We start from the raw sequence: 24,440 nt of genomic DNA on the forward strand, positions 1-24,440 counted from the left end.
TATATTTAAATCAAGGTCTTCAAATATTATGTAGCCTAAATATTATTAATTTTTGTATATGTATTTATTGTGTGTGTGTGTGTGTCCTATAGCTATAGACTGAAATGTGCTCCAATTTCTTTTATAAAAAACATTACATTTTAATGCTTTAAAGAAGAAAACATATTAGTCAAGCTTTTGATGAGATACTGTACATGCATTATTTCGCATTCTCTCCCGTGCTAGTGATCTTATATTGAGTTGTTCCTCTCCAAATGGGTTGTGCAAGAGATCATGTGCTATTTATCCTGGCCCAGGAGACGCCCCAAAAATGGTGCCATCTTACAGCCATGTTTATTTATGAGTCCTTTGCTGGGTGCCAAGTTTTACGGGCCGGAACTTCTGTGCTGCAGCTGTGTTTCCTTGGCTGGCTTTCATGGCGACACGCACGGCTGTTCTCTGAGCGCCCCGACACAGAGCGTGGTTGGCACGGCCCAGCGTAACTTTGCGCTCTGGCTCTTTGCTGGATCAGCAAGCTTTACCTAGCGAAATCTGCTGCTAGCGCAATGGGCTTTGACTGATAATCAATCTTGCGTGCCTGCTCGACAGTTGTCACTGGGACAGAGAGGCGGAGCAGGTGGCAGATGGGGCCTGTCTGCTGAGAGAGGAGACGCTAGGTGAGCCCAGGCCTGGCCCAGTGCAGAGAGGTTAACCCACCACACAGATTTAGCTCTCTACTCCACAGAGGTTCAGAGGGGAAAACTGGGAACGGTATAGGTGTTGATAACCTGGGTTTAGAGCTAGTCTAACACTAAATCCAACAGAGGCCTTGTGTGAATGATCTATTTCGATTTTGGCCTTTAAAGTTGTTTCAGAACTTATATAGGGGAGAACGGTGCGACATCACACAGGGCAATAAAACCAGGCATACATTAAATCAAGGATTAGCCTATAGGCTATGATAAAGTATGAAGATTTTAACCAAAAGTTTGAAGTGTGTTGGGGCAAGTTTTCAAATGTGTTTTAAATGTTATAAATTTATAACATTCGTTGGCCAAAACAATGATGTGTTTAATAATTGCCCTATAATAGGGTGTTTAATGAAATTATATTGTGACAACTTACCCCACACTGACCACAGCATATTTAACTGGTCTTCTCTGCCTTTATATCCTACTTAATGCAGGCTGCTATATTTATGCATTAATTCTTTTTCAGGCTTTTAATAAACACAGGCACTTTTTTGCCACTGTACTGTCAAAAATAATTTGTCCTTCAGATTTAATCATTTTTAAAATAAAAAATCTCCGTATTTATTGCTCTATAAAACAAAGCAGGTTAGCCCGCATTCTGCGCACGAATAAAAACACACTTCAATACTTTCTCATGAACCACGTGGGAAGAAAACACAAGCGAGCCCACCACAGGTGCGATGTGTGAGAAAAGGCCGAGCTGTCAGTCTGCGTTTTCCACTGTTTGCTCACGGAGCTGATGTGTTGTGACGGGCTGTGATTGACACTGGGAGGTGTGACTGGCACGAGTCTGTTTTTTGGGCGGAAGAGAACAGGTTTATATCCTTCTAATTGCTGACTCCTCTAGACGGAGCGCGGGAAACTGAGGCGGAGACAGGTAGCGCGCTAACACTCCTCCTTGCGTCAAGCACGGGCTCGCGTGTAATTGCGCTGTCATTTTCTGTACTTCACGACGAGTCGGAGTTGTTGTTAAATGAACCACGGGGGAAACGGGAATGTTCCCACCCGCACAGTTCGACATGCATGTTCGGTGAGAGAAAGGCGAAGCACTCCTGTGAGGCGTGATTAAAAACACACATCAATGCACTTCACTTACAAGGCCTTTTCTTTAACAGAAGGTGCGATAAAATAAAAAAAGCTTATTTTGGTTTAAGTAGGCTAAGTATTTAAGTAAGTTTAATCACTTACTCAAATTGAGTAGTAGGCTAATTAAACAAAGATGCAAGAAAAACAAAAGAGTATGCTGAACACTTTACATTTTTATAGGCTAACACTGAATGGCTTTGGTTCATTTTATGGGATAGTTGAAAGGAAAGAAAAGACTTCAGACTTGAACCCTTTAAACCAACAGCTCCTTAGCATGTGCACATCCAACTGCACCACTTGATAGTTATTCAATTTTATGTCTAGGCAGGTCACCTCATGGTGGCCGCCATGATGAGATCACATGACCAGTCAATACTTGCTATCTCTGAATCTCTGAACAGAAAATAACTGAGTGCTCTTTTAAACTGGTAGCTGACATACTATGACTACACTGTCAAAAATGATATGATCAATAAGTTATGAAAACATTTTTTACATTGCTTTAACTCATCAAAAGTTAAGCAATTTTAAACTTTTTTTTATAAGTAATACAAGATTCAACTCATTTTTTAAGTCAGTTTAATGTAATTTAAGTTGAAGTGACTTAAACATCCAAGTTGATTGCAGCAACTTTTAGTCACAATCTTGGATTTTCACCTTTTTAATAACCTTTTAAACAACCTTTTAATAACCTTCACTCTTTTTGTTTTAAATGGCACGCCAGATTTTTTGTAGTGCAAATATTCTCGCAGTTATGTAATTATATAATTTTTTAATTGATAATATTTTTTTAAAATGTAATTATTAAAGAATAAGCAAAATGCTGCTGTGTAAAATAGTTTTAGATTCTGTATAACAGGTCACACCACAGGAAATGTCAACCCAAATACTGATTTTGAAATTTTGCCACTTTTGTGACAGATGTGAACAGATGTAGGGTTCATTACCCTAATAGAACCATAACGCATCTATATCAGTGGATTTAGTGTAGGTCACGGAATCAATAGTGTATGCAGGTTTGTACTGTAAAAGTAAATGAGTGTCATCATCTGAGAATAGGGCCTGTTTTGCATGGGACAGGTTGGGCAGAATCTGTTTAGGAATGTGCAGGAGTGTGTGTGTGGGGGTTTCTCGTCTCTGTGGAGCCTTGTCTCTGAGCTCTGACAAGCTGACTGGCACAGCTAATGGACTGATCATAATGCCTGTCTGAGGGCACTGTCTGTCACATGACACCAATGCCAAGTCATTAGATACAGCCTGGAGGCCATCAATAACACATACTACATATTAAAAGTCTTGTTGAAGCATATGCACTTTAGACCTAGATAAATAAAAGTAAATGGGGTTTGTCTTTTCATTTTTAATGTGTGTTTAATACTATTTTAACACACTGTACAAACCAAACCTAGTGCAATCTGAAATTCTACTTGACAAACGTGATTGCAAAATGGATTGCTCTGGACTATAGGCCAGTGATGGACTTATAGAAAGTATAAAAAGCAATATGTTAACTTCTTAAACCACATTTTGTAATGTCTATTCAGTATTTTTGTTAGCCACAATAATGTAATGTCTTGGAATGTGGATGCTTTTCTCAGCAAGTATTGATGCAGTATTTGATTAATTTAATCTGTATATCTTGTAATTGACTAGAATGGAACAAGGATGTAAAAAAAATGACCGACAGCCCTTTTTTTAGGGATTTACAATGATATTGGATATTTAATTACTTTTGTTATCTACCATATCAATATCAGCCAGAATTCTAATATTGGTTCGTAGCTACAGTTTTTTTTCTTCCACCAGTAGAGCATTTCTGAAGAGCATTGAGTCTTTGAACAACACAAAAACCATTGCTCCAATGTTGCTTCAGAATTGTCTTACTTGAAGCGTTTAAAAGAAGCTGGCCTTTGAGAGAATAAATGTTCAAAGAAATGACACTGGTCATTCCGAAGGGGTTAGAATCACAGTGCGTTGGTTATTACAGGGAAGACCATAGAGAGATACATCAGGAGTCATTACACATACACAGCTTAACTCCCTACTGTGTTGTTGATCATCTGTTCATATGATGTTAAAAGGTGGGAAACTGTGTTCATGCGAAGTGTCTTGAACAAACTAGCGCAGGAAAGGTCAGCAGGGCAGATGCCGGGAGCCCCGTAAGAAAACCGATATTGAATCAGAAGGAAATAATCAGTTGATAAGTGGCAGAGCCGTGCTAAGGTGAATTTTAATTATGGCTAAATTGTGAAATTATTCCCACATGCTCTCAGCATCTGTTCCCTTCAGGAGCTCTGATTTATGGTTTCTATCAGCCCAAGCAACCTGCTCCCCATACCTATGATACACAGGAGCGAGATGACCATTCAGTGCAGGCAGAAGGCCAGTCTCATAAAGGCTTGTCTGTTGAGTATTACCTATTACCCAAATATTATTAGTGTTCCGGAGAGGTTGCCAGTTGATTGGACAACCAATATACTACAACTTGGAACTACTGGCCTATAAGCTAAACCTCATACTATATGGACAATAAATCTAGTAATTATTTCCACAAGAAATCCTCCGCACCATGATTATTACTGTATATTCTTGGCCAAGAGGTATTAAATATGTGCGGAACAGATTTTGCTCATTTTGCGGGCCTTGGTGTTTGACTTTTTCACACCATTTACCCAGCCTTTGCTACACAGTAAAAAACGTTGGGTTATTTGTGTAACCCAACCGTTGGGTTACACATATTGGGTCAATATGTTGGGTTATTTTCCAAAAATATTGGGTCATTTTTAAAATCGTTGGGTAATTTCTAGAAATAACCCGACTGTTGGGTTAAATAGCCTACGGTTTCTGCAGCGACGGTTCAAATTTTAACGGTCCAGTGACAGACAGTCAACGCAGGAGCTGCTGCTGCATCCTGATTATGAAAGGTAAGTCATATCGTTTTTATGTATATATAACATTAAGTATTGTGTACTGAGACGTTGAATATAATTATTCTAAATATGAATTTTATATTTTTTAAAAACGAAGTTCCCTTTAGACCGTTTTAATGATCTCCGGGAAGTGAGATCGATTGGAAATTAATCCTAGCTATCGCCGTTAGGTCGCTAGCAGTAATAAAGTAATTAATTATAACATTATACTAGCGAAACCGTTTACTACCAGTTACCTACTACAATAAACTAAGTAGGCCTTAGTCTGAAATCACTAGCATTACGCCTGTTTTACGGATAGCAATTGTTTATTCGTGATAGCAAATGTCTTAAAGGGACTTTAAGCTGTCACAGCTGAAGCAGTGCTCCAGACTGGTAACGTACTTTTTTTGTACAGGTGCGACTACAATTGTCACTAAATGCGGAACGAAAGAGCTCTACTCATATGAACCGTAGTGCACGGACCATTTATCAGCTCGGTCCAGCGGCGCGAGCTCAGACATCGGTCACGCGACACCACAACAGCGCTGTGAGGTGCAGTGAGAAGCGTTTGAATTCGCTGAAATCTCCCGAGATGAAAGAAAGATGAAAAAGTGCAGATATTCCCAACAACATTGAAATGGGAAACATTGTGCAACAAATAAACGATTAGTTCATGATTAGTTAAAGAAAGTTGATGTTTTCCAATACACAGATTACCTTGATTTACTGTAGTAACAAGTTTTTAAGGACTAAGTTAGTTTACTTTTCTGAAAATATTATTTTTTTTCTGCTTCATTCCAACACAGAAAGGAGTAAATGAAAGTATTATGCTGCTGGATGACAATGGTTCTCAACTCTGGTCCTGGACAGTGTACAGTACACATTTTGGATGTCTTCCTTATCTGGCACCGGTCTTGGAGTCCCTCTACTAACAAGTTGGTAAGTTGAATAATGATTAGAGATACGAAATGTGCAGTGCTGGGGCTACTACAGATCCAGGTACAGATAATTACTTATGTTTTTTATTTATTTATTTTTTTTAGCTGTCTTCCGTAATTTCAATACAGTATTTTTTTATTTCAATATAGTCTGAGCTGTTTGATGACTGACAATGATTGAGTGGCAAAAGAAAGCAAGAAGTCCTCACAGCCAAGTCGAGGAGTTCGTGAGACACACACCACCTCAACAAACTGCAAGAACTGCTGAAGAAATCATTAGAGAATATCCCAGACTTCACAGTTTTCTTGGAATGGTGAGTTTAATATGTATGCACGTGACGTAGTAGTGGGAAGTTCGGATCATTTTACTAACTTGGATCTTTGCATCTCATTCATAAAAATTAATAAATATTTTTTCAAGTCATTTCGTTAATTTCAGCAGAATGTATTTAAATGTTACATGTCAATAGCCAAATTCCCCAAACACATCAAATGTTGATCACATTTAGAATAAGAAAAAAAATGCAATGCAAGGAAGAGGCCAAATTATGAGAAACAGAAACGATTAATTTATTTATCTGGGTCTTCAGGCTATGCAGTCTGTTAGTTTACCCAATCTAAGCCGTTCGTTCATCCCGTGACATCCTCATAAACTGAGCTTTGCAGTCTGTAATACCGGATAGAGAATTGATTAGTTCACGTTTCGAGTCTATCGACTTCGGGTTCGAGTCATTTCTTTCAACACGTGACTACATAAGCTGAGCTATGCAATCGGTACCGGATACAGAATTGATTAGTTTATCTCTCGGGTTCGAGTCGTTTAGTTTTATGTCACGGAACTGTTGTTATTAGACTATATATATATATATAATATATATCTTTATCAAAGTGGTTTGCCCCATCATAGATAAAGTTTAAAGCATTACCAACTCTTTAGTACCTCATCCATATGGAAAAGATCCATCATAACAGAAATTCTTAAATTATAAATTTAAAGAAATTAAAAAGCTATAATTTGAGACCAAAAATGTAGCATGTTACTGTTAAAAAATTAGTAACTCATTTATGTGTCCAGCGCTGTCATGTGACAAAAGAATGAAAGACTCAGAGAGAAGAATCAGACCCGAAGACTCGAGAGATGAACTAATCATTTCTCTTTCCGGTACTGACAGCATAGCCTCTATGGGACTGACAGGAAGAACAAAAGACTCGGACTCGAACCCGAAGACTCAAGAGATGAACTAATAATTTCTGTTTCCAGTACAGACTCAGTAGTCCCGAGTCATATTAAAGATTCGTTCAAAATAAACGAATCATTCATGACCGACCTATCACTACAGTACAGAGAAGCAAATGGAGCACATAATTGGATGTTTTTAAATAAACATTGACAAAAAACTATAAAAGTTTTAGGGCTGGACGATATAATATATATAACATTGATAGAAGTGATCACCCGGACTTATATTGTCGTTATATAAAGCGTTCACAGGCAAATTAGTGTTTTTTTTTTTTTTTTTTTTTTTGGTGTCTAAATCAGGCTCATATAAATATCAGGAAACAGGATTCCTGGCTGCATGTCAATATCCACAGATCACTGGATCTTTGTTAAGTTGTAAGGAACACTATATCGAGTCCAACCTTTAGTTTAAACTGATAATCGTTTGTTTTACTCACGTTTTCGCAGTTTCCCCTATTAAATCCAGTCACGCAACAGCTCTTCGGCGGGAAAGTGACGTCAGTGCTTACCCTCTACTGTATATGGAAGGGGTGTCTTATTTTGGAAAATTGTTTTGGCTGTGTCTAAGTGCATATGAAATTAGGTTCACACATGTGTGGTATAGTTGAAAACTGTTTTTTTCTTGTCTTTCAAAGATGATCCTGGAGAAATGGCCTGACATCCTTCCATCATCGCCATACCTCACAAATGGAAAAATGGTGTGTCCAACATATGCTGAAATGAAGCGCAGCTTAAATGACATTTGGCCTGTAAGTAAAAGCAACACTATCAAGTCAATTTTGATAAATTACACTGCTCTTCAGCTCATGTTCATCCAATAAAAGAAAATTCTGTCATGATTAACTCACCCTCATGTCGTTCCAAACCTGTAAGACTTTCGCTCATCTTCAGAACACAAAAGAAGATCTTTTAGATGAAATCTGAGAGATTTCTGTCCCTCCATTGACAGTATACACAACTACCACTTTCAAGCCCCAGAAAGGTAGTAAAGACTTCATTAAAGTAATCCATGTTTAACCTCAATTTTATGAACTGACGCGAGTGCTTTGTGCAAAAATACATAATTGTTGCTTTCACGCTCTTGTCGTCTGCTCGCGCATTAACACAACATGTTAATGTCGAGGTGCTCTCGTGAACATGCGTTTGAGTTTAATATGTTGTAAATAAAGTGATAAATTATGGTTAAGGGATAGAATATACTCATGTCACTTCATAAAATTGAGGTTGAACCACTGGAGTAACATGTATTACCTTTATGATGTGTTTGCTACCTTTCTGGGGATTAAAAGTGATAGTTGTGTAGCTGTCAATGGAGGGACAGAAATCTGTAAGACTCATCAAAAAGATCTTTATTTGTGTTCCGAAGATGAACGAAAGTCTTACAGGTTTGGAAAGACATGAGGGCGAGTAATTATTGACCGATTTTACATTTTTGGGTGAACTAACCATTTAACAGCAGGTGTAATGACTAATTAGAGTGACCATAATTTAATTCAATACAGCTCTGCTTTGATATAACTTTTTCATAATTTAACACTGTTGATGTTGTCACAGTGCATGCCCAACTGAACATTATTTATTCTTTTAAGGTTGGAGACAAGTGAGAAACAGTGAGACAAGCCCGGATCCACATGACTTGATGTGTTTCAAAAATGTTTTACATCTATGACATAAACTATTTCAAGACCTCTGCACCCATTTTGGGAGTTTTTGTAGCATGCAAATTTTAATATATCTGGAGGAGGTCCTGCCTCATTAAGAACTTTGATCATCATCATCATTAGGTCCAGTAGTCAACATATGTATTTGTAGTTTTATTACTCAAGGTATGTTTACACTAACACATCAATGCATTCAGTGTACAGTGAAGACCTTTTAATAAAGTTGTGATTAGGATTTATTGTTATTAATTTGTGTATTCTGTCCATATTTGTATAGGTTATTGAATTAAATGTATAGGTTATTAATGTGTAGTTCTAAATTTAGTGTTCATTTAGAATTTTTGTGTGCTGTATGCTGTACAATTGTATGTATGCTATGTGCATTTTTGTGTAGGTTTTGAATGTGTACTGTTTGTACATATTTGCATAGGTTTTGAATTTATTATGTGTGTTGTATACACTTGTGCATTTTGAATTTATGTACACAATTATGTATATTTACATTAAATGCTAGACTCCCCAATATATAGTTTGTAATTGAAAAATATATTTGTTGAAACATATGTATTGTTTATACAAATAAACAATCTGTATTTGAAAACAATTTGTATTTTATTTATTAAAATAAGGTCATAAATAAAAATAAATATTTAACTCAACTGTTGGGTTATTTTAACCCAACTGGAGTTTAACCCAATGCATTGGGTTAAAATAACCCACAGTTGGGAAGGTGCTATACCAATCCACAGTTGGGTTATTCGTTGGGTTATTTTTAACCCAACATTTTTAAGTGAGTAGTCAATTTTCAGGTCCTTTCTACCGCAATCCCTCAGAGAGCTTCTCCAAACACCTTTTGTGAAGAATCCCCAGCAGCATGCTTTAAAACTGAACAGAAAATCCCCCTCCAACGCGTTTCTGTTGAACGCGACTATGTGGCATGCTACATTCCTTCTGCAAGACTAGACTGTTTTTATTCTTGTGAGATGGTTTGATGGAATGTGATGCACACGGTTAGCTATTTCACTGCTCTCGTGATATGTAATTCCCTCTTTCAACCTTATATGAATTTCAAAAGATCATTGAAGTGTTTTTTATACCCTAATGCACAGACTGAATTCAGTGTTACAAGGAGTGCAGAGCTTTCAGAAGACAGGGATACTACAACTGATGCTAGCCTGTCATCTGCATCTCCATTGGGAAAGCTGAAACACATATCAATTGTTATATTGCAATAGAAACTCAATATTTCAGTCTTTCTCATGGTAACTTTTTGTCTGGTTACGGTTTCATGCACAACCACTACTGTTTGAGCTAAACAGAACAGTAGCAGAAATAATGGTCATAATCTAAAATGGTCATTTTTTTTCGAGTGGGCAAGTAAGACTTATTATAGATTTGTTTCCTAAATCTCATATTATGGTATTTTATGCCTTAGTACAGTCAAAAAAAATTACATACAGCACCTTCAAGGGAATTAGAGCAATGATCTTATAACTGGCTTTAGTTTTACACCTTCCAGCTAACAGCATAGAACGCCAATGCATAACTTTGCCACAAATGTTTTGAATGTTTCAAATAACCATGACAATATTAGCCTTCCTCTATGCATTCTATCTATCTGGATGATCTCAGCAGGGTCCAATCAGATTAGCCCTTGTCTTGATAGGTATGTTTGTGTGATATGGTATACTGTAGTGACAGGCAATGCAGAAGAGAAGACAGGGTAGACAGTTTCCACATGCTAACATGCTCGCCTCCCGCACTATTTCTTCCCTGCGGAATGGCAGCCTGCTTCTTCTTGGTGCTGGCACCTGGAGTGTAAGTGGATGCTGCTGAGGGGAATGACGGGCTTCACCCGCCGGTGCCAGGTCCTCAGAGCCACCATAATGTGACTTGGCATGTAATAACGTGAAGTGACTGACAACCCTTCATTCCTCTTTGTGTCAAAGATGTCAGTCTAATCACACAGAGATTAGTATAAGATCTATGAATCATGGTGCATCTTCTTAAAGGTTGTGTATCACAAAATGTACATATTGGGTGTAATTTGCATGTTTCGTAAAGATAATTTGAAGGTCTATGAGTTGTGAGAAAATTGTTTAAACCTTAGAAAATAAAGATTGTATATTGTATATAATCAATGTCAGTAATTGCAAGTCTTGCTATCCCTTTAACAATTTCGACGTTGGACCCATTTTCTTAGAAAGGTACATTTAGGTGAGATAAGCAACTATCGCATGATATCTTCTAATAATGCTTTAAAGGAATATTCTGGGTTTAATAAGAGTTACAGTCTATATACCACTGATCAAATATACCACAAAAAAAAAATCATTCCCTGTTTGGAAGAACAAACAGTTTTAAACTTACAGTGGAAATCCATTGGGCGAGCATATAACATTTTCCTCAGATGACCTGTAACCTGTAATATTCCTTTAACAAATTCCTTTAACAAATGCATATGCATATGCAAATTAATAATACATATATTTCAATTTTAAACAGTGTTAAATGCTAATTTCACCACAGCGTCCTGGTAAGGGCAGGCCCCATCCGTGGTAACTCATAAGCAGAAGATCTCCTCTCCGACACCTTTGCAGTGATTGCTTGGAGCACTGGGGACCAGTCTGTCACTAACCTTTACTGTGGAGAACAACACTGTAGCCAAGTGTGATTGTGGTTACCAAACCCACACTTGCGAGCATACGCACACTTCAGCACCTCTGAACCTCCTTTGACTGTCACCTGCTTTGGTCCTAAGTGTAATTCAATATTTTTTCCCTTTCTTTCCAGGCATACTTGGTTCCCAAAAAAGACAAGTCAAAGGACTCTAGTTTTATTGACACTTGGAAGTACAAAGCAGAGCCAAATTCTGTATTCTTATACAGACGCTAGCTTCACAGGACTGTTTCTGTCTCTACTGAATAATCTTATCTTGGTGGAATCAAACACAAAGCAACAAGTCGCAGCATAGCTCCCAGTTTGTACAGTAGAATGCATTATTTATGAGGTAACCTGTGCTGTGTGCATCCAAAATCAAATAAGCCTTCTTGTATTACAGCACTGTTCTGTTAACCCTCCACCCACCCCGTCACCCACCCCATTGCCAGTCAGCAGCATGCGCGTTTGAGTGGATTTGTAAAGAGTAAAGGATATAAATATGTTGGGAAAAGACCCACACATCCCATACAATTTGGGTCCCATTGGAGTTCAGGGAGCGTGTGATCGGCGGAGTGCCTCTGAATGTCCTCCTTTAGGGCCCATGCTGCTTGGAGGCTGGGCCCCAACATGTCTTTCCCCCCTTCCCTCTATCTACACAGCAAACCTCCTTCACTCTCAATTTAACCCGAAATCTGATGAACCCTCTCTGCCTCGTCTCCCCCATGCACGCATACACAGACACTAACACCGGATTTCATGGAAGAAAGAGTAGATACAGTTGCGAGTTGATCAATCAGCAGGCGTGAACTGAGGCAGAAAGGCATTAACAATTCACATCGTTCTCAGTCCACTCGCCCAAGCAGAAGATTCCGGCAGCATATCTAATGCACAGCTACCTCACTTTATATAAGGGCAGCCATGACTCACAAGCTATTCTGTAAAAGTGTGCATTGATTTAGGGGGAGGGAAAGGATGAGGAACTCTCAATTGCCTTGCCACCATCCATATTAGCGTTGCACCTTATCCAGGCAATTAAAACATCGCTCAGGATCTTGGAAGTACCTGTCTTCAGAGCTGGGGCAGCCTCTTTTGAACAGATTTTTCATATGGCCGTGGTGAAGATGTCCCATGTAAATACTTTGCTGGCCACCCCCTCAGGTGAGCGCTGTCAATTTAATGGGATCACTGCAGAGCAAAGCAGCTGTGAGAGATTTTGCTTAAAGTTCATCAGTGGTGCACTTGTCACTCTCCTCAGTACCGTGGTGAGCCAAATTCAGAGAGGCATAGATATTTAGAAGAAGAAGGGTTTAAATCAGGCCCCTGAGGGACAGAGCAAGCCTCGACAGCCAGGCCAAGTGTTGACACTTGGAAGGACAGCTGTCATATACTGTAGGACCAACTAAAAATGTGTGTGGGGTGTAGAGTCAAAAAGTTGGGTGTGGGGTAGGGTCCTCTTTAAACAACTTGTCCACAACCGCATGTAACACACATCTTGTGTGCTGTAACGTTAGTGGTTCTTGTACTGTATTAACAATCTGCATCTCATTTACAGCAAAGGCTGGCATCAGGCATACAGCCATTGCTTGTCAAAACTTGCAAATTAAATGTATGTGTGACTGATGAGTGCTGCAAGTCTTCCATAGAGAGAAACACACACCTCATTATTTTTTTTATTTTTTTGTTGTTTACATTTTAACACCGACCAAAGCTGTTGTAGATGAGCTTGGCAGGGCGTTAACTTGGCGGAAACATGCTCACTTCGCCCTATGGTTGGTTAGTGTGAAGCACTGTTGTTAAGCATCATGGTTCACTGTTACCTTTCGGGGAATCTCAATAACTTGTGAGGCTGACATAATCTTGCTTTTCACTCACATTTATTCATTACCTCTCTCTCCCTTCTTTCTCTCTTTCTCCACCTCTCTCTTTTCTTCCTCTCCACTCACCTTTCTTCCTCACCCACTCGGGGTTGACAGAAGGCCCCTTGTTCAGATGCACACCGGGCTTCACACAGTTTTTCATTCCCCAACAATGAAAGGAGCTTTCAGCAAGGCTGGTTCCAATTCATCTGTGATAAATGAGAAGATAAGGCAATCAGAGCACACCATGACACGGTGTGCAGCTAGTTAGGCACACTTCGAGCCCATTCAGGTGTGCCTGTGAGTCCTGACGTTGGGGGGGCCCTCTATATATACGTACACAGTCCTGATGGTGGCCAACACTCGGGCAGGAGCTGGATGTTGGGTTCTTAGTGTAGATTCTTTCTGTTGACAGGTCAGGTTTTGCGACGTGAAATGGATCAGAATACATGAAGTATGGGAGAGAGAAGATGCTCTTATCGCATGTCTCAGGAATGCATGGACAGTTGAGGAGGTCAGTATTTTCACTGGAGGCATTTATGGAGGCCTCTGAAATGTGAGGGGTTCACAAAGGCCCTTTGAAGAGGGTCTCTTGGGACACCAGGCACACCTGAGACAGGTAAGTGAATGGTTTGGGCTAAGGGGCATTGGCACAGTTTTACTTTAAATTGACAACCAAGTAATTAAGTATTGTTTAATTCCTTTAGACTGATGTATGTCAGTTTAGATATGGTTCACTGGCTTGACAGGTGTCTTTTTCTACTTTCTTGCCTCCCTGCAATCACACTCACCGATTATTAACGTTTTCTTCCCACACAAATAGAAAGCAGCTAAATGAATTTCAAGTTTGCAACCTAAAGGAATTCCTTAACTGTCTATTGGAATTCCTGCCGTTGACTGACATGTCTAAACTGTTATCAGCTTTCTCACGTGATGGGAAGGGCCAGGTTCACTCGAAGTTTAGAAGAACTTAAGATGGACGTCATGTTAAACTAATCAGCAATTCTGAGATTTAAATATTCTTTTGCCCAAACGGTCTTTTGATTTCTAAACGAGTTTGGTAATTACATGTGTGGGTGCTTGAGAATGAGTGTCAGCCAAGTTTGGAAATCTTTTACGTATTCAGATGGCAAAACTGTTCTTTCTAATATAATTGAAATGTTTGTGTATATGTTTGGTTTTTAATGTAGTAGTATGTAGTGGCCTTATCTATACTTTTTCTGACTTTTACGTTTCACTTCTGTTTTTTTACTGGTATACCTCAGACTCGCCTCTTACCATCATTGCATGCTGTCTTCCAAAACCAGATTTTTACCTCAAGTTCACTACTCCATTCCTGTCAGATTCATCATGTATCTTTCTTTTGTGTTTGCACATGAGTATTAGACATAATCATGCATTTAGAAGGGAAGTTCAGTTACCCTATCTGGTTGACGGGTGTGTCCTGTCAAATTAACAATAGCTTTAGAATGGTGATGCTGAGTACATGTGACTGACCAAGCATATTTGTGTGTGTGCTTATACAAGTGTGTGCATTGCGGGGTGGGGTGAAGAAGGACAGAATATTATTGTGGGGGTTGCTAGTCAGTGTTTGTAGACAAACAGGCCTGCAGCTTGGTGATGGTTCTCAGACTGAATGGTGGAGGCCAGCGCTACTAGCTCTCCGATCATTCGCACCATTAGAAAGTGAGAGCTGTTGCAGTACTTTGCTTATAATGCTTATAAATAGTTTGAACATTTGTTTTGAACTCCCAATTCTTTTTGTCTGAAATAAGTTTCACTCAGGATCACTTTGAGAATGAAATTTATTGACAATCTTTGGATTTGGCGAGAGGCTTAGGCTCTAAGTTGCTCGAGCTGCCATACAAGACAGCTTGAGATACATCCTTGAGACACAAATCCCCCAAGCCTTTTAATAACCAAATGTTTCTTAGCATATGTTTACAGAAGGAGATGCAATGATTACGTACAGAGAGTTTCTATACAGAATCCACTGCTCTATAATGAAGATGCTAGGAGGTGAAGGGGTGGAGGTGGATGTAAATGTCTGTGCTGCAGACTGTGGAGCATTCTTTGAATGAGCTTAAATACTATAGTTGATTAGAGTAGGTGGAGTAACAAATCAGGTGAGCATCAGCTGATACTGTTTAGCGATCAGTGGTCTGCCTAAACTTGCTTGAATTCCATTCAATCACTCAAGCTCTATGAGTTCAGAAATTGTATATATTCAGTATTAATTTATTTTTCACCTTGTCAAATGATCTTTGTACTATTCAAGCTAAAGCAACTAATCATGATATAATTATATATACTGTGGCTCAGAACACAAATGAAAAAAAAGAACCACGTACTTTATTTTAATGGCACAAAGCTTCACCTTCTCTGCACTAATTAGAAAGTTTTTGAATGAACTCCTTCATTAAGTATCAGGGTGTGAGATTGACAGCAATAGTGCATCTTAAACTTCTGACAGCTTTAAGTGCCATAACCCGTAGACGTCCCCACCTTGATTAAATGAAGTGAAAATTGTATTCTCGTCTCGCTTGATATGAAAATGGAATTTGCTATCATGAAATATACACAGTTGTCACTTCTTAAAAAGGTGTCAGCAATTTGCTTCACTGGGTAAGGTGAATATTTGCCATGACAGGAGAAGAAGAAAAGGTTTGAGAGAAAAAGACGGGGGGGAAAGTGTGATGTCTGTGATCAATGAAAGACTTCATTGCATTGCGCTTCGTTGCTTTTTAAATAAGAGAATATAGATCTCTAGAGTTTCTCAGGTTTGTGGCATCCATATTTCGGGTGGCATAACAACACTGCCACCTAGAGACTGATGACTATTCCTGAGAAATCTGCCTTGGTGTGTGTGGTTGTGCGTGTGTGTTTTTAGCGGAGACAGATGCACTCATTCCCACCTTTTTTTCACCCCTCTATGGACATGAACACAGAACACATTTGGATGATGTTCATTTTATGCTACAACACATGGTGGTTTTATTTGAATTCCGAATTGAATTCCTAACAAAAAAAACCTGCTTTTCTCTTTGCAGTCAAATTATATGGTTTTAGCCAATTGTCTCCCAGTGGTTCAATCCAAAATATTCCTAGAATATGTTAAACTAACAATGTTAAACTAGAAAAAAATTCAAAATGCTTGGTTAGAAGTAAATTACAGTTATTGAGCTTCAGAAGATTGAGTGAAATTTGTTTGCTGGTTTAATTCTGAAACAGTGCCATAATTTGCTCAAAACACCACTTAGAACCTTTTGTGTAGTTACTCAAAAGTTACTCTAACATATATTCAAGGTGTTCTGTTTGGTACAGTTTGAAAACCATTTAGAAATAAATAGTCAAAATTGTTGTAGATGTTGTTGTTTTTTAAAAATCCAATGAAATGCGTTTAATTTGCCAATTTACGGTTATTGCGTTTCTCTCCCATGTTTAGACCCCAAAATCAAGCCAAAACTGCTGTTGATTGCAGTCAAGATGAAGTTGCCTCGCAGGGATTCGCAGACCTGTCAGGTGTGCCAAACTACTAATGAGCGAGACTGCGCATCTAGCCATCCATCTGCGGAGGGCCTGCTGAACACCCTCAACCCAGCTGCTCCCTTCTCATGACCCAGGTGAGTCAGGCAGGGACAGGGTGGTGTGTGCAAGCCCATGATCCCCAGGAAACCTGGTCCCCGCATTGGGATCAAAGATCAGTTGGTTCAGAGAAGTGGTCTAGTCTGGTGCTTTGAAGATGGAGCAGGAGGGGATCTGGTTGTGTTGAAGCCAGGTTATAGAGCAAGAGTTATGGGCAGGAAGCAGACTAGCCACAGGGATGCTGGTGGGATTGGATGGAGTGAGATGGGCGGCACAACTGAGAGGTGTGTGCGCTGCTTTTGTGCATATCCACTGACGTTAGAATTCATTTAGAAGACCATTATTTTATTCAGAATTAATTAAATTGATTAACATTCAGAACCAGTTCCAATATTGTATCTTCAACCACTGAACACTGTTATAAAAAAACAATAGTTAATTTAGTACTTGAAACTTGAAAGTGACTTCCACTAAGGATCATATTTTAAAATGTAATTCAAAAATAATTGACATTAAATGCAATTTAAATAAAACAAATACAATTGTTTTTTAACAAGTTAAATGTACCACATGGTATTCTAGAAAATCTTCTTTGCGAGTGCACATTGGTACGTTCATATCTTTCATGTCAGTTTCTCTGATAAAATTCTATTAATTTTGGTGTTGTTAAAGTTAGATTCCATTTTGTGTCAGATGGCACAACCTGTAGTTTCTTTTCATGCGATATTGTTAGGTTTAGCACAGATGTTCTTAGTGTAACCCTGGCCTGCCCTGTCATATTGATTCACCCTCTGCAACGTAGGTGCTATTACAACTGGGGTTCAATGGTGTATCTCCAGCAATACTGTGAAATGTCACTGAACATGAGGCTGACTGTGGAGCTGATTTTCATACGTCTAAAGAGATCAGAGCTGTTGCACTTGGGAATATGGTTTAAAGCAATTGCATATTATTGTGAGCCTACCACATGTAGTTTTGTCCCCACCAGGATAGACAATCACAGTAGGTTTCTTTATTGTGAATATCACCACCTAATGATTTATGGAAATTTCTGCATTTGTATTGCATTGCATCAGAATGTCAAGGCTGTTTTGAGAGTGAGCTTTGTGTTGGAGATGTTAGTGGCTGTTGGACTGAATTCTTGATTAGTGCGTAAAAGAAAACATTACAGGAAGGAAAGTCTGGTAAACAGAAGTCCGAAATTATTCTCAGAAATTATGAGAAAATTGTATCCAGTATAATCGGTTTAGATGACTTTGACATATTTGGGGCGCTTGTTGTTTCTCTAAAAGACCTCCAAAGACAGAGGAAGAAACTTTACAGAATTTATGTGATTTATACAATTCTACAGCCTTTTGTTGTCTGGAGTTATGAAGCCCTGCAGTAATGTCCAGTACGCCCACACACAATTCACAGACAATAACACTCTGCAACCTGAGATTGTCCAATTCCAACAGGCACCTGTCAGAATGCTGCAGCCCTGTCGCCGTGTGGAAAATTCCTATTCGATTGCTCTCTCCCGAATCAGCTTATGTACAGAGAGTACCAAGCAAATGATGTCAAAGAAAGAACTTTTTCTGTCGCACAAAGATTACTTTCTGTCTTGAACTCTTACCTAAAATATTACGGAAGCCAATTTCTTCCTTGTGCAAAAAAATTAAAAAGGCAATTGTGAGATTGTGAAATGAAAAATCAAGTCACCTTATGAGATATGTAGTTGCAATTATTGATTTACTTCATTTCTCACCATATTAAGTTTATTTCTCAATTTAATTTTTTTGTTTCATAATAACTTAATTGTGACTTTTTTGTCATTTATGACAAGTTGCAAGTTACAAAATATAAAGCCCCAATTGTGAGAGAAGCCGCTATTTATTTTATTATTTATTTCACTCCAAGGCAAAAATGGCTTACATAATATATAGCTGCTATTTGGAAATATATGTAGAAAGTACGTTTTGTGGGGGAAAAAACCACAGTTTTGAGAATTATTATTATTTAACCAATTAAAGCAACTAAACCAAAAATAAATCAAAAGAAAAAAAACACAGTTACATTTTACATACCAGAAACTTATTTTCCACCAATGTTTTATCTCCAAAATCCCTTTCCCAAAGATTTTTCACATGGTTAAAAATCACTAGACAACATACTTAATACAATAATGAAGAAGGCATATTTCCTCATGTTCTAGTACACCAGGATCTTTATTTTAACATCTTGAATGAAAGCCTGTAATTCACCTCCTTGGTGTCAGCAAGACGCGTATAAAAAAGGCGTAAAGCAGTTGTGGTGTGGGGTTTTAATTGAAGCTCCCATGCACAACGAGCCGCTCTATAGGATCAATGTCAGGACCTGCGGAGGCTGGGGCATCTGAGCAGTGCTCCCTCACAGGCGCAGGATGGCTGGAGCGGTGACGAGCTTCTAATTGTGCTCCACGGAGAGCGAACACCCCTGTGGACGAAAATGAAAGAGCGCCCAGCCTGGCTGCATCTCTATTGTGTGAAAATAAATACATACAGTCGCTGCCCAGGGTGTGAAATAACACACCAGCCGTCGGATTTCACTGGTCATTTCACCCCCAGCTGCAGGGCCCAAAACAAAACGATATTGTCTTAAACGGTGAGAAGAGAGAGACTATTGTGTTTTTTTAAGTGGGGACCTTGCTAAGGTTTACAATTTATCCAGTAAAGGTTATTCATATCATAATGGACACCATAACCGGAAAACCGGAAAAGATAATACCATACCAAAATTGACAATACCATCTTTCTCTTTGTTATGTTATATGGAGTGCCTCTATATACATTTTCGGTAACATTTTAGTTTAGGGTTCATTTCTCACTATTAACTAGTTGCTTATTAGCATGCGTATTACTAGGATATTGGCTGTTTATTAGCACTTATAAAGCACATATTAATGCCTCATTCTGCATGATCATATTCTACACCCCTTAATCCTACCCAATACCCAAACTTAAAGGGATAGTTCACTTTGAAATTAAATTTTGGTATGGTTTAGCTTACCTCAAGGGCATCCAAGATATAGGTGTCTTTTTTTCCGCAGTAGTTTCAATTTTGATATTTTTAGGTCAAACCGTTCTTGTCTCTCAGTCATATTATGCAGGTATGTGGTCACTGTCTCAAAGAGCATGCACAGAGTCGAAATTAAAACAATTCCCCATTGTCCAAATTAAACAATTCCCCATCGTAAGTACACATTGATGGCCTAAGACATGAAACGAGCGGTTTGTGTGAGAAAACGAACAGTATTTATATTGTTTTTACCTCTTGTAACACAGCCATGTCCAAGTGATCTGAGGGCGCGCGCGCATCCTGCTGTGTGACGTGTACGCAGACTGGTGCATAGATATATACACTAGATGTCGCCTTGGCTACGGCATTCGTTAAGAACTGCGTAGCCAAGGCGACATCTAGTGTATATATCTATGCACCAGTCTGCACCAGATCACTTGGACGTGGCTGTGTTACAAGAGGTAAAAACTAAATAAATACTGTTCGTTTTCTCACACAAACCGCTCGTTTCGTGTCTTAGGCCATCAATGTGTACTTACGATTGGGAATTGTTTAATTTGGACGATGGGGAATTGTTTTAATTTCGACTCTGTGCATGCTCTTTGAGACAGTGACCACAGACCTGCATGAAATGACTGACAGACAAGAACGGTTTGACCTAAAAATATCAAAATTGAAACTACTGTGGAAAAAAAGACACCTACATCTTGGATGCCCTTGAGGTAAGCTAAAACATACCAAAATTTAATTTCAAAGTGAACTATCCCTTTAACAACTAACGTACTAACTATTAATAAGCAGTGATTATGAGTTTATTGAGGCAAAAGTCATATTTAATTGTTAGTTAATAGTGAGAATTGGAACCTAATTTAAAGTGTGACCAAATTTTCAAATGCAAAACTTAAAATAAACTTAAGTAAAACTTTTCAAAAATCCAGTAAATGTGGTAAACCATGACATTTTGATAATATCAAGTGAATTAGGGTTGGATGAACCACGCTAGAAGCCATTGCACAATTCCAATAAATGCACAACTTTGACCACACATTCTACTGAATGTCATCATGCCCAGTTGCTACATTGATGGGCAACAATAAACAGCTTACCTTTAGGAACTATATTACTTGTTGATTTTTGCAACAGTTTTGTAGAAGCAACAAGCCATTTGAGTCTATAGTGATTCATTAGGCTTTAACACCCGTTTCCTGTGGTGAAATTGCTGTGAAACACGTCCTTTTTGGCTTGTTGCTTTAATAGAACCTTCCTTTGCAAATTGATTTCAAACACTGGCCATTTATGTTGCCATTTTACTGAAATGGTGAAGAAGGTGTTGTTAGCATGGCAGCCAAATGCCTTTCTTGTGTCTATTTAATAGACAAGTAAAAATATGACATTTCAGATTGATTTGCTCTTCTAGTGCCAGCAGAGACATATTCTGCCCTCGCAAACCACATCTCAGGCTTCTCTAAATAACTAGCTTGTCACCCAAACAGGAGTGTTAATGTAGGTCCTACGACAACTGTCTGATTTATTGTCCGATTCGCTCAAGACGACGACAACAAAAGGCTGATGTTTCTTTTTTCCCTTACACCCAATTTAGCAGCCACCCGTTTAAGTGGCATTGTCCTGAACAGCATGGCAAGCGAAGAGATGTGGGCCGTCTGCTTCTTGTCACTTCCTATTATTAAGAAGGCGCTCCGTGGCACCTGGGGGAATGCCAGTCTCCGCTGCTCCCATCAGAAATCTGCATAACACTGCCTGATGGCTGTGGCCGACCAAACGTCCAAACACAACCTGTCATGTCTCAATGTTACCCAGTATGCCATGAGCAGCGCTGGGCCTGGGGACGCTTTCCAGCGCCCTAACGTTCGTTGTCTCCGTCAACCACACTAAACCAGCTCTACAAATCAGAGAAGTCACCAGGCATATTTTTACTGCCAGGCCAAGCACAACAGCCTCTCGCCACTACCGCCAGTCTAAACAGGAAACTACGCGGTTTCAGCAGTGGTCCGTTATATGGGGTAAGTTGTCATAGTTTCTACATTATTATTGGCTTTGCAGCTAATGGCTAACAACCTAATTAAAATCTACCTTCGTTATACAGTTGATTCTGGTCTAAATCTATACATTGTTACCATGAAATGCTACAACAACTGCAAAAATGTACAAATTTTGATTATCACAACTGGAAAGAGGAAGATAACCGGTCAAATGAGTTATAAGTAAATGTTTAAAGCTTTTTGAATTGTTGTCTGTATTGTTCTTTTCCATGTTTCTCTCGTGCACTGGTCTTCTCCCCCTCCTACATTTCACAGTAAAACATAGATTTGGGCAGAAGTGTTCCACACCACAGTTCACACAAAATATTCTCTGTTTTGTAGATTACATCCTGCCAGACTTTTTACAATCCATTAGATCCTGGAGGTACATCAGAGAGAAACGGAGCTGGAGTGGAATTCCAGGCAGACGCAGGTGTCAGGATCAAAAGTTGAAAACATTCTCTGAGCAGCAGGAGGGGGTGGCATGCTTGTTAGACTTGAAAAATAACAATTAGCATCCACCATGTGACATGGCTAATCATAACTTTGCTAAAGTTGTCTTGAAAGTTCCACCATGCTCTTTAAGAGCATTTGCTGGTGAGGTCTGGTAAAATTTTCATCATCCTACTAATTTGCAGTTTGTGATATGAAATAGTTGTCATAACGTGCTTTCTCTTTTGACCAGATGGCCTGTCGTGGCCTTGGGTACTTCAGGTCTGGCCGTCAACCAAGTGGGTCATCAATAGGAACAGAAGTGTTTTAGCACAGTTCATCTGGTAGGGTCAGATGGAACATCTCTGGTGTGTTTTACATATGTCCACTCCATCAACTGTCCACCGAGATCAGTGCCACCCTTTTTATCCTTGTCCAAACAAAACTATTAAACTAAGCCCTCCGGTAATAAGATTGATGTTCATTTAACCATCAAACGTTTGGCTAAATGCTCTGATAAATAGGTTACCTTTTGATGTCAGTGTGTTATTAATGCCTCACTTGTTAAAGAGATCAAATTTAAACTTGTACTTACCGCTATTGCCTCTCAAAGTCTTCGAATTGTTAATACCATGGGATCCATTTGCCTTTCGAACACCAAAGCTTTGTGAGCAATTATTTCTTGTAGATAGGATACTACTCATTACGAGTCAATGATATTGAAGAACGGGCGTAAAACAACCAGAATGGCACGCTAGTGTAAACACAGGTTGTCTTTGTGTGAGAGATGAAGGTGTGGCTTTTCTAATAATATACTGAGATGTCATGCCAAGAGGTCACAATCCAACCCCACTACTGCCTGACCTGCTCCGTGTTGGGTTAACAGTGGCTTTTTTGTGTATACAATAGCAGGACTTCCAAGTGTGAAGAAAGAACGTGAATATTTGCTCAGCGAGGGGTGCAAATTAAAGGGGGTGTCGCATTAGCCACACCACTATCTTCCTTTCAGTATACTTCTCTGTCTTACTTTTAAATCAAAATGCAGCCAGACGTGTGTTTTAATTGGTTCCTGTTCGGAATCCAAAAGAATTACGATGAACCTTTCAAATGGTGAGGAAGTTTGAAGTACGGCCAATTGTTTCTGTTGAGGATGTGTCATTTCTTAGGGACCTTGATGTGTATTTTGTGACATTTGTCAGTGTAAGATTGGCAGGTTATGATGATGGTGCTGCAGTAGACGTGGAGGGTTTAATTAATATGAGAGGTGTTGCTTGCTTCTCTGGAGCTCAGCAGGGATTTGCAGAGAACAAGAATATGACTGCAACATGCGGCTCCCTGAATTGAATGTTATAATAGAGTTAAACAGGTAATAATGGAACATACTGTGCAAAGAGATTTTTTTTCTGTATACACTTGGCTAAATGTACTCAAAGCACTTTATACATCTGTAATCTGTGCACTTTTTTGGGGCTTTTTTGAAAAGAAAAATTGGGGGAAGTCAGGTTTGATTGCCATGGCGATCAAAAAACTGTGCGACTGTGGTGTCAATGACCCTAATTCCTTACCCTATATTTATCTAATTGAACAAAGGGGGATAAAAAGAACAAAGCGGGTCTGGGAACCCACACTAAAGGCAGCGGAGGTGTCTTGATTGTAACATGCGACTCGGTTGCACCTGCCCCTCACGTCGGTCAGGCGCAATGACTGTGGGTTTTGGGCTGGATATCAAAGCCTATAGTGCCACTGTCCTAGGTGGGAAGGGATGGGGGAGGCTTGGGGGGAGGCTGGAGCCAGGCCTCCTGAAGGGGATTAGTGTCTCCCAGGGAGAGGAGAGAGGATGTGGAACGAACACCTGCTACGTTGTCAATAGAGTGCCGGAGAATCACGGCAATCATACACAGCACGGCCTTACTCAATGCATGCTAGTGGCGGCCGGTGGGGGGTACGGAGGAAAGAAAGCATTGAGCAATGAGCAAGCGAGTGCAAACTAATATCACAGGCACTCAAACAGACAATAGCTCAAAAAGTTGCTGAAAGCGTCAGCGCAAATTTGGACATGCTAGCAAATGCAGTAACTTGCTATGCTTGAGTAGGAATTCACACAAAAATGTTGATAGATACAGATTTCAGATTGATGTGATTTTATTCCTGACTAGATTGTGAAAAGTAGGCATTAAATACCAAAATTAATCCATATCAAATTTCAGTTTTCTAAATGGCTTTTTGGCTGTTGATTAAAGAGATAATTCACCCAAAAATTAAA

The 24,440-nt window shown here is 39.2% G+C and overlaps 1 long non-coding RNA gene across 1 annotated transcript; it reads left to right on the forward strand.

Annotated features, from left to right (window-relative positions):
• The first annotated feature begins 4,500 nt into the window (after window positions 1-4,500).
• LOC307151864 lies at window positions 4,501-9,165 on the forward strand. Its single transcript, XR_013819939.1, has 4 exons — window positions 4,501-5,668; window positions 5,818-5,981; window positions 7,543-7,656; window positions 8,497-9,165. It is a non-coding gene; the product is annotated as an uncharacterized lncRNA (long non-coding RNA).
• Window positions 9,166-24,440: the final 15,275 nt, after the last annotated feature.

Source organism: Squalius cephalus (assembly GCF_949319135.1).
Source record: "Squalius cephalus genome assembly, chromosome: 23".
Classification (NCBI taxonomy): Eukaryota; Metazoa; Chordata; class Actinopteri; order Cypriniformes; family Leuciscidae; genus Squalius; species Squalius cephalus.